Source organism: Lycium barbarum, chromosome 8 (assembly GCF_019175385.1).
Source record: "Lycium barbarum isolate Lr01 chromosome 8, ASM1917538v2, whole genome shotgun sequence".
In the NCBI taxonomy this organism is placed as follows: domain Eukaryota; kingdom Viridiplantae; phylum Streptophyta; class Magnoliopsida; order Solanales; family Solanaceae; genus Lycium; species Lycium barbarum.
The window spans coordinates 110,104,681-110,121,956 of record NC_083344.1 but is presented as its reverse complement, the minus strand read 5'-3'; positions in this window follow the sequence as shown (position 1 = coordinate 110,121,956).

Genomic DNA, 17,276 nt, shown 5'->3' with positions numbered 1-17,276 from the left:
TTAGTACGGTTTTGTCCCAAAATGGGTTTTCCGACAAGGTTTTTAACGAGGCAACGAGTACAACGTGTTACTTGATGAATATGAAGGGCAAGCACCTGGACTCCCGGTGTCGCATCGTCCGATTGGGGACATAATAGCACTCACCCGACCTCGGAGATCGGATGAGTGCTAGGGGAGTACTATGCTACACCAAAGATGACACCGATTAAAACAAACGGAGAAGCTCAACATTTGCTACAGCTAAACTAAGGCCTGGCCACCGGCCATAGCCTCCGATGTAAGGACCAAACGATCACAATGAATCGTGTCCCATTCAATATTTGCTACGGCAAAACTAAGGCCCGGCCACCGGCCATAGCCTCCGATGTAAGGACCAAACGATCATAATGAATCGTGTCCCATTTTACATTTGCTACGGCTAAGCAAGAAAGAGTTAAAATTCTCATATGTGCAAACATTTTGCGAATACAAGTTATCAAAAGTTGAGAAAACTGCTCTCTGTTAAAAATACTTTGCCCAGTCGGTAACCGTCGTATCTCGACGCTGCCTCATTCGCATACCCTACGCCGGGTACCTTGGTCGAAATTCGACAAAGGCAACGAGATCAATATGATCCAAGCCAAAATTTGATAAAGCCACCGGCCCTAAAATTTCGGATAAAACCGGTGGGCACAATGAATTAACGACTATGAGTCGACCGGTCCTAGAACGGATAAACAGCTATAGCAAAAGCAGTAAGCAAACATTCAAACAAAGAAGCAAGAAAGATGCACTTTTCATTTATACAACGGATGTCTCTTACATCAAAAGAAAAACAAAGTCCTACAAAGGCAAAAAGTAAAAACAAAAAGCAAGGCACAAGTCCCATACTATCCGGCATGACTAGAGGTGGTTGAATGCTCGGACTCAGTCCGCTCGGAGTCGTCTGACTCGGACCTGAGGGCTCGGTTGGCTTCTTCCTCCATCCTCTTGGCCTCGAGTATCACGGCCGGAAGATCCGAGAGACCATGCTCGGCTTGCTCGAGGCTGATCCGCCGAGACTTCCACTTCTCATACTCGGCAACAATAGCAGTATGAGCCTCGGCCGCCTCAACACTTCTCCATGTTTCTTCCAAGTCGGCCTCAGCCTTGGCCAATTTTGCTTCCAAATCAGTCTGGTCCCCTTCAAGGACACTTATCCTACCAGTGGTTGCTTCCAGCTCGGCCTTAAGGGCATCGTTGGCGTTAGCCGCCTCCTCGAGCTCGGTTCTTAGGCCTTGGCACATCCGAGATCGCTCCTCGGCTTTATCTTCGAACACCCTCCTGCGCTCGTCGGACAAAGCGGCCTCGGACTCGAGCCGCCGATTCCTCTCGGTCAGGGTTGTTGCATCAGCATTCACCGAGTCCAGCTCCCCCCGGAGTCGGGAAACCGTGGTCTCCAACTCATCTAGCCTCGAAGAAAACTGGGCTTTATCCCGGCTAAGGCCGATCTTTTCAGCCTCGAGGCTCCGGTTATAGTCGGTCATAGCGGCCAGCTCACTCTTCAAACGATGGTTTTCGTCCTTAGCCGCATCGAGCTCGGGACGAAGGTTGGCCAACACGGCCGCCCGATTCAGCTCTTCCTCCTTCTCCTGAAGGAGATGCCGATATTTCTCCGTTTCTCGGCCTTGGGCGTCCAAGTGGCCTCGAAGATCATCTATCTCATGTTGGGCACGGATGAAAGCTTCATTAACCAGCACCACACTCTACTGGTAAAACAAATCAGAAGGCTTAGGCGAAGTAAGGGTAAAATCCGCAAATAAATTGAACAAGGATGACAGAAGGGCTTACCCGGTTGCTTGCATGCATACCCTCGTTGATGAGGCACTGCCAAGTGAGCCCGGTCATTTGGCGTTTATCCGATTCAGAGACAAGGGGCCGCAAATAGCTCGCTATGCACACCGGGCGCGACAGAAAGCTGCAGTCCTCGGGTACGGTGACTACGGCCGATCTGGTTCTCCTTGGCTCCACGCTCGGGGCCGGGAAGATATTTACCAAGCTGTCCCTGGCCCCTGAATCGGAGATCCGGTTAGCCGGCCTTGTGGCCCGAGGAATAGGCAGATGACCAAAGCCCGCTGCTTCTCCGGTAGCGACCGGGGGGGAGGGGGGTGCTCGAGAACATATCGTCAAAGTCATCCACCCGCAGAGCCGGGGTAGATGAACTTGGAGCAGCCTCAATATTTTCGGCAAAGGCCGAAGGCTCCACAATTATAGCAGGCTCGTGCTCAGGAGACGGACGAGCGCCCGTGGGGGCTTCGCTCTCCGGTACCGGGGCGACCCCTTTATCGGCTTCAACGACAACCGCTTCCCGGGGCCTCTTTCTTTGCAGGGGAGCGTCTTCCGAAGAAGTTTCACCTGAAATGTCGACAAAGTCAATCGACCGAAGAGGAGCTGGTGAAAGTATTTCTTCAGCACCAGAATGTGGGGCAGGAATCAAGAGACCTTCGCCGATGGAAGGAAGGGGCGGAACGGAGACCGCCTCCTCCGGTATTGAAGCCACGGTGGGAACGGAGCCGACTCTCCAAACAATGATGTCGGGCTCTGTCTCTTCCCTCGAAGGGCGAGCAACACTCCTTTTCGGCGACTGCATCTTTTCGGAGGGCCGCTTTCTTTTTGCAGCTTCGGAGAGGACACGGGAAGAACCCGCTGTGTCGAACTCGGGCGCCGGTGCTGGAGGGGCGGTCCCCGACTCCGATCTGGTTGCTACCGAGGCCTTAGGCAAACCTAAAAAGACAAGATGTTAGCAAAGATCAAAGGATGAAACGAATAAAGGGGAATGCAGCAGAATAAAAATAGAGGGTTACCATAATTTTGGGCAATCCATTGGCCACGAGACAGGTGAGCCCATGTCCGGTCGTCGTAGGGATGCTGGGCGAAGAGCACGGTGACCCAATCGTTCAGATTCCGGATGACTGGAGGAACGTACCCATTGGCTGGCAAAAGTAAGAAAGAAACGGTGAGAAAGGAGAATCAAAATTTGACGAGGCAATACTAACGCAATTGTTCGAGACTTCGGGCTTACCCTTGTTATTCCACTTCTCCGGGAAAGGCATGTGCTCGGCTGGAATTATGTCCTCGGTTTTCACCCGGACGTATCGCTCCAACCATCCCCGGTCTCGATCTTCATCCATTTTCGAGAAGAATTGGTTCCGGCTCCGCTTGGCCAGTTTCATTACACCACCCCGGAACAGCCTCGGGGAGTAAAGGCGTATCAGATGGTCCAGTGTGAACTCCTCCTCGGCGTTGTTGGCCAACATCCGGAGACACGCTACGACCCTCCAAACGTTTGGGCCGATTTGAGCCAATGTAACGCCGTAAACCCGGCATATGTCGAGAATGACCGGGTCCACCGGGGGGTCGAGTTTGAGAGTGAAGGGGTATGTATAAACATACAAAAACCCTTCACGATGGTCGGTAACGGATTCATCTGGCCCGGGGGCGAAAACCCGAACCGGACTGGTGTCCTACCCGCAGTCGGCCCGGACTATGTCGAGCCTCTCCTCGGTGATAGATGAGGGATACCGCCTCACGTCAAATCCCCTGTCTGTAACGGAGGAAGGCTTCTCGACCTCAAGGTCCTTGTTAAAGTTGAATTTAGTAGGTATGATATCCGAGGCCGTGGGCTCGAATTTAACTGGAGTCGCAGGCTTGGCCCCTGGGGAAGATACCGGTGGAACATCATGAGAAGTGGATTCAGACATCGAGCTAACGAGAAAGAGGGAAGGTCTAAGAGAGGGATTTAAGAAAGATGAAGAGACTGGTAATAACTAAGAGAAAGGGGAGCAGAATTGGTCCTTTTGCACGCTGTATGAATCAATGAAGCAGCAGCAGATCAAATGGGAAGTTAATTGTGTGTGGTAGAGGTGAAAAGGAGCAGAAAGTGGAGTGGAGTTGAAGAAGAGCAAAAAGCGTGAAAATGGAAAAATGAGGAGGTGAAGGGCTTTATATAGGCAAAGAGGAGGAGCGGTTATCGAGGACGGCCAATCAAGGGGTGCCACGTGTCCCGTCATTAAATCGAAGTGACTTGAAACGATGTGAAAAAGGCGGTTGGCAGAGACGAGCCATTCGGGGCAGGACACGTGGCCGATAAAAGGGGATGCATTGCGCAACCGTTTCCACCAAAATAAGAAGACAATGACGAGCTGCCGGAACCACCGGTTTTCGAGAATTATCCACTTCCCGTTACTCCGATAGATCGCAGATCCGGGAAGTGTGGGGCTATCTGTATACGGTAAAAACCGGATGTGAGTCAAACTGGTGGAACGGGAACCGGAACCGGAGGAGGAAATGAGAATGCTTCCGGTGCTATTCGCCCTTGTCCGAAACAGTGCCAGGGCCGAAGCTGAGCAAGGGCACCAACCGATCTACCTTCTGCATCGTTGAAACGGCCAAGCCCGAGGACCCGGGCTTTCATGGCCGTTGGTTCGCACGACCGTCAGCCCGAGTGGCCGTTTGTCCGTGTGGCCGTTGCAGACGAGTCACGCGCCAGTAACGTCTAGTCACGGTCAACTACCTACCATGCGTGTGTCAGACGACGCCGTCAGTCTAATCCCACCAAATCCGTGCAGAGCAGTCCTTTTTATTATTATTTTATTAGCCCATATTGGATGATAACCTTGGGAGTGCCACTATAAATAGGGCATATCCCTTCCTTTGTGGGGTTGGCTCCTTTTATTTTTCAAAAACACATGTAGTAGAAGAATCATATATGTACAATCTCTCTCTCATTCGATTTGGCCAAGGCCACCTCTTTTTATTATTATTGCATTCCCTCCATCAAGTATCATATATTGTTCATAAGCGTTTACATCCCTAGCAAACTATCATCACTAGCCGTTTTACTAAGGAGCCCTCAAATCTTTATTTTCTTTATCTAACATACATCAAGAACAAAACACATATCCTATACCCGCTTATAAATTCAATTGATTATCCGAATCTGGGGCAAACAGACATGACATGTCCAAATGAGCATACAACATCTTTTACAATCCAACTTGAAAATATTACTTCCCAAGAAAAATCTTGTAACGAAGAAATTACAAATTTTGCTAGGTTATGAGCAATCACATTAAATCTCCTAAAAATACATAAAAAACACAACACAGTTTAGACATGAAGACATGTTCCAAACACAACATAAAGTTTGTATACTTAAGTTCACCAATTTGTGAAATAAGAAAAACAAAAACCCCAGGCCAAAATTAAAGTTTTTCGATCACTTGAAGAATAGGGGAAAGAACATGAATGTCCCTTGAAAACAAATTATTTACGCACCCATGCCTCCGTCACTTTTGATGCCTCCAAAATATTTACTCCTATGCCCCCATTTTTCTTTCTCGTTTTCGCGCCGACATCATCATGATATCAGCGCTACATTTTGTTGTCTTTTCACGTGCAAGGCTTCACTTTTTCCTCTGACAATTCATACGGTGCTTTATTTTGTTACTTTAACATTTTATTAATTTCGTCCTTTTTCTTTTGTCTTTTTGTTTCACTTTCTAAAATAAAAATAAACATACTAAGTAACTATTTTTAGACTAATAAAAATATAGAAAAATTAACTAATTAGACTATAACAAGAAGCAATTAAGAAAGATACTAATCACTAATTTATTTATTAAAATCTAAATTAATAGAAAATATATTTTTATAATTCAATAATTTTTTTCTTCTTTTCTAATTTCATTCATTTATTTAAAATCATTTTTTTTATTTTCTGTTTTTTTTATAATCTAATTCTACACACCTTTTTGCTTCTTTTTTTATATATAAATAAAATACTACTCAGTCATCTATGATACCGACATGGTATATCATATACTGAGAGGTTATTATAGGGGACTGTCAGTTCATTCCTTCAAAGAAAACATTCAGTCCTCTATGATACCCACGTGGTATATCATATACTTAGAGGTTATCATAGAGGATTGCCAGTTCATTCCTTCAAGAAAACATTCGGTCTTCTATAATACCCACATGATATATCATATACGGACACGGTACCATAGAGGACAGACAATTCATTCTTTCAAGAAAGACACACAAACCTCTATGATACCAGCTAGGTATATATCATATACTGATAGGGTATCATAGAGGACAGATTCATTCCAACATTACTTAGTCCTTTATGATGTCCACACAGTATATATCATATACATATAGGGTATCATAGAGGTTTGGTTCATTTCTTCAAGAAAAACACTCATCAGTCCTTTATGTTACCTACATAGTATATCATATACTAAAATGGTATCATAGAGGACTGGCAGTTCATTCCTTCAAGAAAGACACTTAAACCTCTATGATACCAACTTGGTATATATCATATACTAATAGGGTATCATAGATGACAAATTCATTCCAACATTATTCAGTACTCTATGATGCCCACGCAATATATAACATATATTGAGATAGTATCATGGAGAACGTCTTGAGTCCTTCACCTGTATCAGTAGTTTTGTATAATACCATCATAGTATATACCATATATTGAGATGGTATCATGAAGAACTGGATATACCATGATGGTATCATGAAGAACTACTTTAGTCATTCAAAGAGAGTTCTACATGATACCATCAGGGCATATACCATATACTCAGATGGTATCATGAAGGACTGTTGTAATCCTTGAATGAAACGGTCTCCAGCCCTCCATGATATAATCATGGGTATAAAAATTATATTGAGATGGTATCATGGAGGACTCTTCTTTAGTCCTTCACATGTGTCAGCACTCTTGCCTGATACCATCATGGTATATACCATATACCGAGATAGTATCATGCAAGATTGTTGCAGTCCTTCAAAGAGACTCTCTTCAACAGTCCTACATTATACCATCATGGTATATAACATATACTAAAATGGTATCATGAAGGACTGCTTTAGTCATTCAAAGAGAGTTCTTCATGATACCATCGTGATATATGCATATACTGAGATGATATCATGAAGGACTGCTTTAGTCATAAAGAGAGTTCTTCGTGATACTATCATGATATATGCATATACTGAGATGGTATCATGGAGGACTGCTTCATTCCTTCAAATGACATTCCTCAATCCTCCATGGTATACCACATGTTGAGAAAAAGGATAGAAAAAGAGTTTAAGCTTAATTTTATTTTTTTCGTTTTAGATCATTTTCAACAATTATTTTTTAAAACAAATCACAAAAAAAAAAAAAAGATTTAAGTTTTGTTTCATTTGCAAGAGAGAAACATTATAAAAATATTTGTTTATAATTTAGATTTTAATAAATAAGCTAGTAACTTTAGTTTTTTTCTTAATTGTTTTTTAGTGTAATCTAATTATTTAATTTTTCTATATTTTTATTAGTCTAATAACAGTTAGCAATTTTTTTCATCTTTATATTTTATTTTTATTCTTAACAAGTAACACAAAAAGACAAAAAAAAAAAGAGAAAAAATAATATAAAAACAAAATACAAAAAATTAAAGAAACCAAAATAAAGAAATATAATTCACAATTCAAACATAAAACACAAAGCTACAAAACGACCCCCCCACCCCCACCCCCCACCCCCCAAAAAAAAGGCCACTTATGCACATGTGCTGCGGCAGGCTTGCAGATATGCAAAGGAGGTGGTATCCGGGTAATTCTTTTGCGGGGCGGGGGATAGTTACCGGTGTTTTAAAAGGCGGGACGATTTACATACGCCTCGACGAGGCGTAAGCCCCATAGATATTTAATTTTCAGTATTTTTTAAAATAATATAATTACAATAAATATTTTTAAATAGGTAAAATTACAATAAATATTTTTAAATAGGTAAAATTACATATAAAATAAAAGAAAACTGTAAATAAATGAAATATATATGTGTGTGTGTGTGTGTGTGAGCGCGCGCGCGCGCTTGATCCTCACAAAAAATGATCAAAGCAATCCATTATACACCGCTTATAACTTGTAATTATATATAACATAATTTTACAAGTATAAACAATACAATGAAATAAAAGCTATTATGAAATGCAAATCAATTCTAACATTTAACTTTCAAACACGGAAAAAAAGCACAGTTTCTTAAAACACTATTACTATCATACTATTCATTTTATCTCCCTATAAGCAAATAATCAATAAGTTTTTTCAATATTACAATTAAAACATAACTTCTTCATGAACGAAAAATAAAATTATATGATAATTCTGATACATAGGACTTATGACCAATGACAAGTGAAAATGTACAATTCCGCTATGTGTTTTTTTTTAAATTAAGTGATATTCATCCTCACGACGTTCTCAAATAGTAAATATCCAATACTACGACTTGTTATATGAGTTACACCCAATCTTCTATTTCTATAGATGAAAAACTATTAAGTATCATTATTTTGTTAAACAATTATGAGGGTGAATGATTTTAATTAAGGAATTTAAAATATAATTTGTGTAAGAACTGTTAGGCGAGCCCTGGGCGTTGGGCGTTAGGCGTGTTTAAGGCGTACGGTTGGGCGCTTAGGGCGTAAGCCCCGCACGTTAGCCCCAGGGCGTTTTGCCACTGCCCTGCCCCGGGCGAGCCCCGGGGCGAGTCCTGACACTGCCTTTTAAAACAATGGTAGCTACTAATTAGTGTGTGTAGGGGCAAATTCAGGTAATTATTTTACTTTTAGGGGGGGTTCGGTATGGAGGAAAATGTGTTATTAAAAAATAAGTGAATTTCTACTCATTTTCTCATGTTCATTTGGGTAGTGAAAAAAAAAGTTAATTTCTTACTTATTTTCTCATGTTTGTTTGGTTGGTAGAAAACATTTTCCGAAAAATACTCATCCAAGCCCTGTCAACTACACCCCAACCCCAAGTCCCCATACCACACCAACATCCCCCCCCCCCCAACACCCCCCCCCCCAAAAAAAATATTTGAAGTTTTTTTTCCGGATTTTCTAAACCACCACATCTTCCCCCACCCCCCGCGCGGACCCATACCACACTAACCCCCCCACCCATCCTCCCCACCACCCAATTATTTTTTTGAAGTTTTTAATTTTTCTTTCTGGGTTTTCTACACCACCCAGAAAGAATTTTTTTCAAAACATTTAAAAAAATTAATTTTTTTGGAGGGGGTGGTGGGGTGTCGGGAAGGGGGGGGGGGAGCTGTGGGGGTGGGTGGGGTGAAAAAATAAAAAAAAAGAAACTTTTAAAACTTTTTTAAAGAAAAACAATTGGGGGGGATTGGGGGGGGGGGGTGGCGCAGGGTGATGTGTTGGTGTAGAAAATCCAGAAGAATTTTTTTTTTTAAAAACAATTAGGGGTGGGGGTGGGGGGGGAGGTTGATGCATGAGTTGCGGGAGTGGTTAGGGGGTGGGTGGTGCATGGGTTGCAGGAGTGGTTAGGGGGTGGGTGGTGCATGGGTTGCAGGAGTGGTTGGGATTTGGTAGTTAGGGGTGGGTGGTGCAAAAAACCAAAAAAAAAAAAAAATTCAAAACTTTTTTTTCAAAACAAAATTAATTTTTGGGGGGTGGGGGGAGGGGTGTTGGGTCGTGGGGTGGGGTGTGTGGGGTGGGGGTGTGGGAGTAGTTGGTGGTAGGTTGGGTGATGCGTGGACTGCAGGAGTGGTTGGGGTTTGGTGGTTGGGGGTGGGTGGTGCAAAAAACCAAAAAAAAAAATTCCAAACTTTTTTTCAAAACAAAATTTTTTTTGGGGGGGGGGGGGGGTGTGTGTTAGGTCATGGGGTGGGGGTGGGGTGGGGTTGGGGTGTGGGAGTAGTTATGGGTGGTTGGTTGATGCGTGAGTTGCAGGAGTGGTTGAGATTTGGTAGTTGGGAGGGGGGGGGGGGGATGGTGCAAAAAACCAAAAAAAAAAAAAATTCAAAACTCTTTTTTCAAAACAATTTTTTTTTTTGGTTGGGGGCGGGGGGGGGGGGGGGGGTGTTTGGTTGTGGGGTGGGGGTTGTGGGTGGTGGTGGGGTGGTGGGAGTGGTTGAGGTTTGGGGGTGGGTTGGGTGGGGGTAGGGTGGTTGGTAGACTGCACTTGTAGACTTGTTTTCCCTACTTTTATTAGGGAAGTCATTTTTCCCCATTTTTGAGGAACTTGTGTTCCTAAAGAAAATATTTTTCAAATTTTTTAATTAAACGAACATGAGAAAATTGAAAAACATTTTGCAAAAAATATTTTCCTCTATACCGAACACACCCTTAGTCAGCAATTTATGTAGTTTTTCCTAAATAATGTTACATTTAACTGTACATACAAGCGTGACATTAGTAACTTGTAAAATAAAAAAAGACTATAAACGTCTATATAGTATATGTTACCTAAAAATATGTTTTCAGTATTTATATATATAAGTTAAATCCATAAAAATATGTTAAATTCTTGTGATTTGTGAGTCATAACCTAAATTATAAGTTTATTTTGGTTGAAATTGCTTGTCTTTTTGAGTAATTTTAGCAGTGTTTCAATAATCAACTAATTTTTTTGATTAGTTAGTACTCCATCTAATTGTGTTGCAATTATCAGTGAAAAAAAAAAATGATTTGCTTCAGGATACCTACAAACGCCCGAATAAAATCAATTCCATAAAAGAAGTGAGATAGAAAGAAATGATATTCAATTTAAGCAATGAATTTACATCCAAATATTTTCCTAAGGAAATGGAGCAATCAATATGAATGTTTTCCCGTTCCATGTTGATAAATTCAAAGTACAAAATTACAAATGCGCGTTAAAACTAAAGTTTGAAGATGACAGAGGAATATTGAAATAGGTAGTAGAAAAAAACTGGGAAAACTTGACTTTGAAGTCCACCCTTATCGCTTTAATTAACAAAATTGGAGAGGCCACATGTCTCTTGATTGTTACCATGATGCAGACCCACTTTCCCCATTTATATTCTCCTCCCATTTCCATTCATTTTCTTGTACTGTACACTCAAGATTCTTTAAGTGATCAAAATTATGACTAGTTTACGTTACCTCTCTGAATTATAACTTTCAGGTGTTAAACACTACTAATCAGGAGCGGATTTATTAAGGTCCGTGAGAATGTCACGCCACCCGCAAGCTTTGATCGAAAGTTTATATATGTATATGTGTATATATAAGAAATAATATAAATAGTATATTTGCCACCCAAAGTAACAAATGTCAGTGGCACCGAGTGGAAGGTGCCTCCCTGTCAACAAGTGTTCGAACCTGGCTAGCAGCATATTTTTAGATTTTTGATTTTGTCGATCACACAGATAACACATGTTAATATACAGTAGATTGTTTTTCCTTCTTTTTCCCTAATTTCTTTTGACTAGCTTTTAACTAATCCATTAATTATTGTTGACTAGCTTCAATTATTTATTAATCTCATTTGCAAGTTTTATTCTTTTGCGCCATTGTTGTTGCAATTATTACAATTTTTTGTTTGATCAAGTTGTCTATATAAACAGTAAAAGACGAATGAACCGAACTAAAATCAAAAGTTGATCAAGTTGTCCAATGTGGCACCCGCAACCTCCAAATTCTGAATCTGCCTCTACTCCAAATCTCTCACGTTTTTATTAGTGTCATACTTAGACTATGACTAGTTTACACTACCTCCCTGAGCTATAAGTTTCAGGTGCTAAACCCCCTTAAACTATCACATTTTTATTAGTTTCATACTAAAATTATGCCTAGTTGATATTACCCCCCCCCCCCCCACCCGAACTACGACTTTCAGGTGCTAAACCCCCCATCTTAAACTATTACATTTGTATTAGTTTCATCCTTAAACTATGTCTAATTTACGTTGTCCCCTGAACTTTGAGGTGCTAAATCTTCCTAATCTATCACATTTTTATTAGTTTCATACTTAAACTTTATCTAGATTCTACCTTCAATTTGATGGGAAACATGCACAAAACCATCAAGATTCAACCCAATCACTCAAGTAAATCAAAAACAATTTGTATAATATATCAAAAACTTTATTTAGAATACAAATGAGCAAAGTGTTGGCTTGGGTTCGGTTTTTACGTTTCTAATATCTTCTTTTCATTTTAAATGTTGTTTAAGATTCTGATACACCCGTTAGTAAAATTATTTAATAGAGTAGCACATATACAAGAGAAACTTGACTTAGATACCCTTTACTTATATCTCAAATTATCTTATATCCTCATACTTTTTTAGATCATTTATTGGAGCACGCGTAGACTTGAAAATAAAATATTTCTTGATTTTTTAAAAGTGATACTTATTTTGAACCAAATTTAAATGACTAAAATAATGTTTAAAACGAACGAAAGATAGTACCTTTTTTTTTTTTTTGGGTAACTAACTTGTTTATTAATCACCAAGTGAGAAATACATAACTTTAGCCAAGCTACATCACATCTTGCTGACAATTAGAAAATGAAAGGATAAATTCCCTGATCCTATTACAAAAGAAGGAACTTGAACTGCAGTCACCTCCTCGGGAGGGAAGCCACTTCGAAAGATAAATGTAGCGCTAAATTTCTAGTTTAGACAGAAGCTCTGGCATGGCATGCACAAGCTATCTTCTTAACCATGATGTTGATAGTCCTTTCCACTTTCTCAAAAACTCTGGTATTCCTCTCCTGTCATATTGCATGAATTGTGTCACGACCCAAATCGAAGGGTCACGAGCGGCACCCAATGTCTTACTCAGCCGAGCGTCAACATGCTTTACTATCCATTATCGTTAGACTTATCATAAGCCGATAAGGCCACATTAATGAACATCCATAAAGGGAATATAAAACCTTAACTCATGAAAGACAATCCAAAAGGATATATACGTATATTCGGGCAGATGAGGCCGTCGTGATAGACCAACTACTAAATAGGACCCACAAGTCTGACATAACCATAACTACGCACAGGACACAATCTGCAAAGCCTCTAAAGAAACATGGTCCTCATACATAAGTCGGGACAGGGCCCCTGGCATACCTATAAGACAAAATAACATATACATAACCCTGACTCGGTAATGCTCCGGTAGGAAATGAAGCTCACCAACAAAAGTGGATATCTGGAGATAGCCTACTGTGGAGGATCCTCTACCAGTCTGTCTGATCCTGTGTGGCATGAAACACAGCATCCCCAGGAAAAGGGACGTCAGTAGGAATACTGTACTGAGTATGTAAAGAGGAAATGAAACATAATAGTAAGACATCATAAAGGAGAGAGATACGAGTCAACTTGAACCTTTGAAGTGTCACTAAGGGCCATGATATGCACAATGATCATACTTATCTATAATGTCACTCTATGAGACTATATCCATGTCGTAACTCTAACTACTCGACTCCCAATTGATCAGTGGTAACTACCCGACCAGGAGTAGCTCGGTGGTAAATACATAACTATCCGACCGATCGTAGCTCGGTAGTAAATATATGACTGCTCGACCGACCGTAGTTCGGTCGTAAATACATAACTGCCCGACCGTATCTCGGTCGTAAATACATAACTGCCAACCGGCCGTAGCTCAATGGTAAATAGGGATACATAACTGTCCAACCGGCCGTAGCTCGGTGGTAAGATAAGAGTACCATAACCATGTCTTTATAGATACTTTATATAAATATACAATGTCATTTAATCACCTATTCATACATATCTAATGCATGAGACTCATAAGAATACATTTCTGAACCTATCGGAGTGACGTTAGGTCGTTACACCTCCGATTGTCGTTATGTACTATCAAGCAATCATGTGTAACATTATCAGCGCAAGAAGGATCACAATAGACATGAAGGATAAATCTTTATGACATGAAAGTAATCCCAACCTGGGATAAACAAGAGTCAAAAACACCTTTAGCTTAACATGAATGGAGTCATATTGATAAAATATCCGCTTACATTTCGTTTACTTGGAACATGCCAAAAGAAGGAATAGTTTAACCTTCTTCGTTCACTTAACAACTCAACGTATATCCTCCGAAGCCTTGTGATCTACAATAAGGATAATAGAACCTTTGGTAAATATCATGAAATGACTTAGTTTCATTTCTAAACTAACAACTAGTCTATAGGGATTCAGACAACATTTCCCCTATAACTGTCACTTCCTCTGATCCCAAACCACCACAACAACAACCAGAACAACATCAATAACACCATTAACAATACCATTATTCAACACGACGAGCGGTAAGCTTGGATTGAAACCCATTTAAGCCCTTATACCCCTCTTTTACCTTGACTTCAACATTACAACATAATTAGCATGATAACCAACATATTCATAAAATTTTACAGCCTTATATCCATCAACAAGAAAATAGTCTAACAATTTCGTAACAACAACAAAAACAACCTTCATGTAGTTTTATGGCTTTTTCTTCTTCAAATCACTTAAATATACTTAGATGAACTTAAGCACAACCAAGAACACGATTTATCTACCTTATACAACAAGAACAACTTGATATCCAAGAACAACTTGATATCCAAGTCACCTGAAATCACCCTCAACACCATAATAACTTCATACAAGAGTCATCCTTACCTTCCGCTAACTTTTGGTGTTGAACTTGGGTATAAACACTTGGTTTCGCCTTTAGATCTTCATGAACTGCTAAAAGGGTTTGTAAGGGGTGTGGGGACGAAGTTTGAGCATAAAATGATGAGAAATGAGCCCTCAGTTCATTTTATAAAAAGTTAAGTCAGCTACCAGCTATGTCGGTCCCAAAGGGAGCTGCTTGAGCAGTCTTGCGAAAACGCGAATATCTCTCTACTCCGACATTGTATCAACGAACAGTTTAATGCGTTGTAAATTAGACTCATAGACCTTCAATTTGGTAGGTGGATCACCCTGTAACTCCAAATATATTAGGAGAAAAGTTCAGTGACATTTGACCCAAATTTCAGCAAACTTATGAACGTAACTTGTGACGACTTTTGTCAACTACCATTTGACAACTCGCCTGACTTCAAAAATTAACATAAGATTATTATACGATTCAAATACCTCATAAAACGACCTTATTATCATGTTAAGAACTCCTAGTCTTACCCTAAAAGTACGGGTTATAATATTCCCAATCTTGCCGACTTTAGATGAAGCTTATTTTCTTCCATTCATTTAACTTCTAAACCTTCCAACCTTCTTGGTACTTGCTGATCCTGATCTTAAATCTTTGTAACCTCCAAAGTATCATGATTAACTTACTTTATAAAATTTCAAAGATGATATCATTTCAAGCTCAAGTAAATTGACTCACGATGTATTTAATGTATGAAAATGCCTGATGTAACAGATTGCCTCCAAAATAATGATCCAAGCCTTTTTAAGTCGGGGGGAATGCACAAATAGCCATTTGAATGACCTCTATTGCAAATATTGTTGAGATTTATCAAGTATTTAAATTTTAATCATTTTATAATCAAAGTCCAAACCTAAGGTCTAAAGTTTGAATAGCAGTTCGAATTATAGATGCTCAAATCTCAGGTTAGGCTTGACCACTTCTCAAATTCAGACCTCCCAATTAAAGTTTGAAGACGTTCGTACAAACATTTAAAGTTAGGAATTGGCTAAGCCTAACTTCAAACCTAAAAGTCAAAAGTACAACCCATTAAAATAAGTCCTTATAATAAGATTTATGTTGATTCTCCATTTGCTTCCTTGAATTTAGTAACAAGGGGAAATTTTCTGTCACGACCCATTTCAACTAAGTCGTGCGGGCACTTATCTTTCTCACCTCGATAACCGAACCCTCAACTCAAAGATAAGTAAAGACATAAATAAATCAATCAAGCGGAAAAGAATAATTACGTAAGTCTCACAATAATATATAATAGAAATAGTGCGGAAATAAGGAAAAATACCCCCAGGGTCTGGTCTAAGCTATACAAGAGCATCTACTGAAAATATACAAGTCTGGAATAATATAATAATACATCAATCTGTCTATGTCTCGGAATAGAAAAGTAAGACATGATAATAGGTGGAGTCTTTAAGGCAGCGAACAACTCGTGCTCACAGTGGACACTCGATGCTATGCTGATGGTGACTATCAGCCACGGGAGATGGAAGCAAATCCAACCTGGAATTCTGCATTCATAAAGGAATGCGGCAAGTGCATGTCAGTACAAAACCATAGTAATGGTAGGTATCATCGATCGACTAAGTATAGCTAACATAATTCAGACAATAAAACAGGATAGATAGATAAATCAACAAGTATAAGTCAAACACAATCAGAGTCAAGTATCCGTCACCACCTAGGTCGAAGCGTCTAAACCCAAGTATGACAAGTCTCAATATATATTCAATCCGAAAATCAAACAACACAAGTACAACACCGGACCATCACAATATAATCCAAGATGCATTGCAATGCAATGATGTATGAATGCCAGTGCAATGCAATGCAGTGTACACATGTACTCCAGACAGAGGTATCGACATCTTGGTAGCACAACCCAAGGTGACTCGCAAAGTCTAAGTGCCACTCGTCCCCGATCTTTGCCCAACAGACAAACGAGACCCAAATCTTTGCCCACGGGGGTTCTCATCGGCACCACCCTGGGGGACCCGCGGAGTCATGCACTCACTCAATCCACGATTCCGGGACTAACATTGGATATCGGACTCTCACATCACTCTCTTTTAAAAACCGAACCAAGCTTATCACAATGTTTCACCAAGTACCAACAGTATATAATAAAGAATGAGAATGAGTGCAATGCATGTTTCAAGATCAAGAATCAGCTCAATATCACAAGTACTAACATGGGTACGCTAATAATATATCAGTGCCACAAGTACCAACATGGGTACGCCAATAATATCATCAATAACTACACAGGTCTTACAAAACTCTATCCTCATATCAACGTCAAAGTAAGGTACCATCATATCACAATCAAAATGTAACAACAATTCCCATTATCTACTAATAACACGTGGCATCAAGCCAACATAATAGAATAATCAAGTCACAACACAACGGGGTAGTTAGCCCCAATCAGGTAACAGGGCCCAACCCAAGGCAATATCTAACCCAACTACCAGAAGGTTTACATGCTTTTTCCGGCAATATAATCTAAACATATGCTTCGCTACACGAAGTTTCAACAAGGGTAAGCCATAACCTACCTGGATGGCCGAACTGCAAACACCACAATCACTCTTTTGCCTTGCCCTTCCGCTGAGCCTCAAGATCAAAGAAGTCTAGGCATATTCGAAATCTTGAGGATTGATACTAATATTGCTATCATTCAATTTAGGTCAAAACCAACCCTAGAATTTAGGAAAACGGGGCCTACAAGG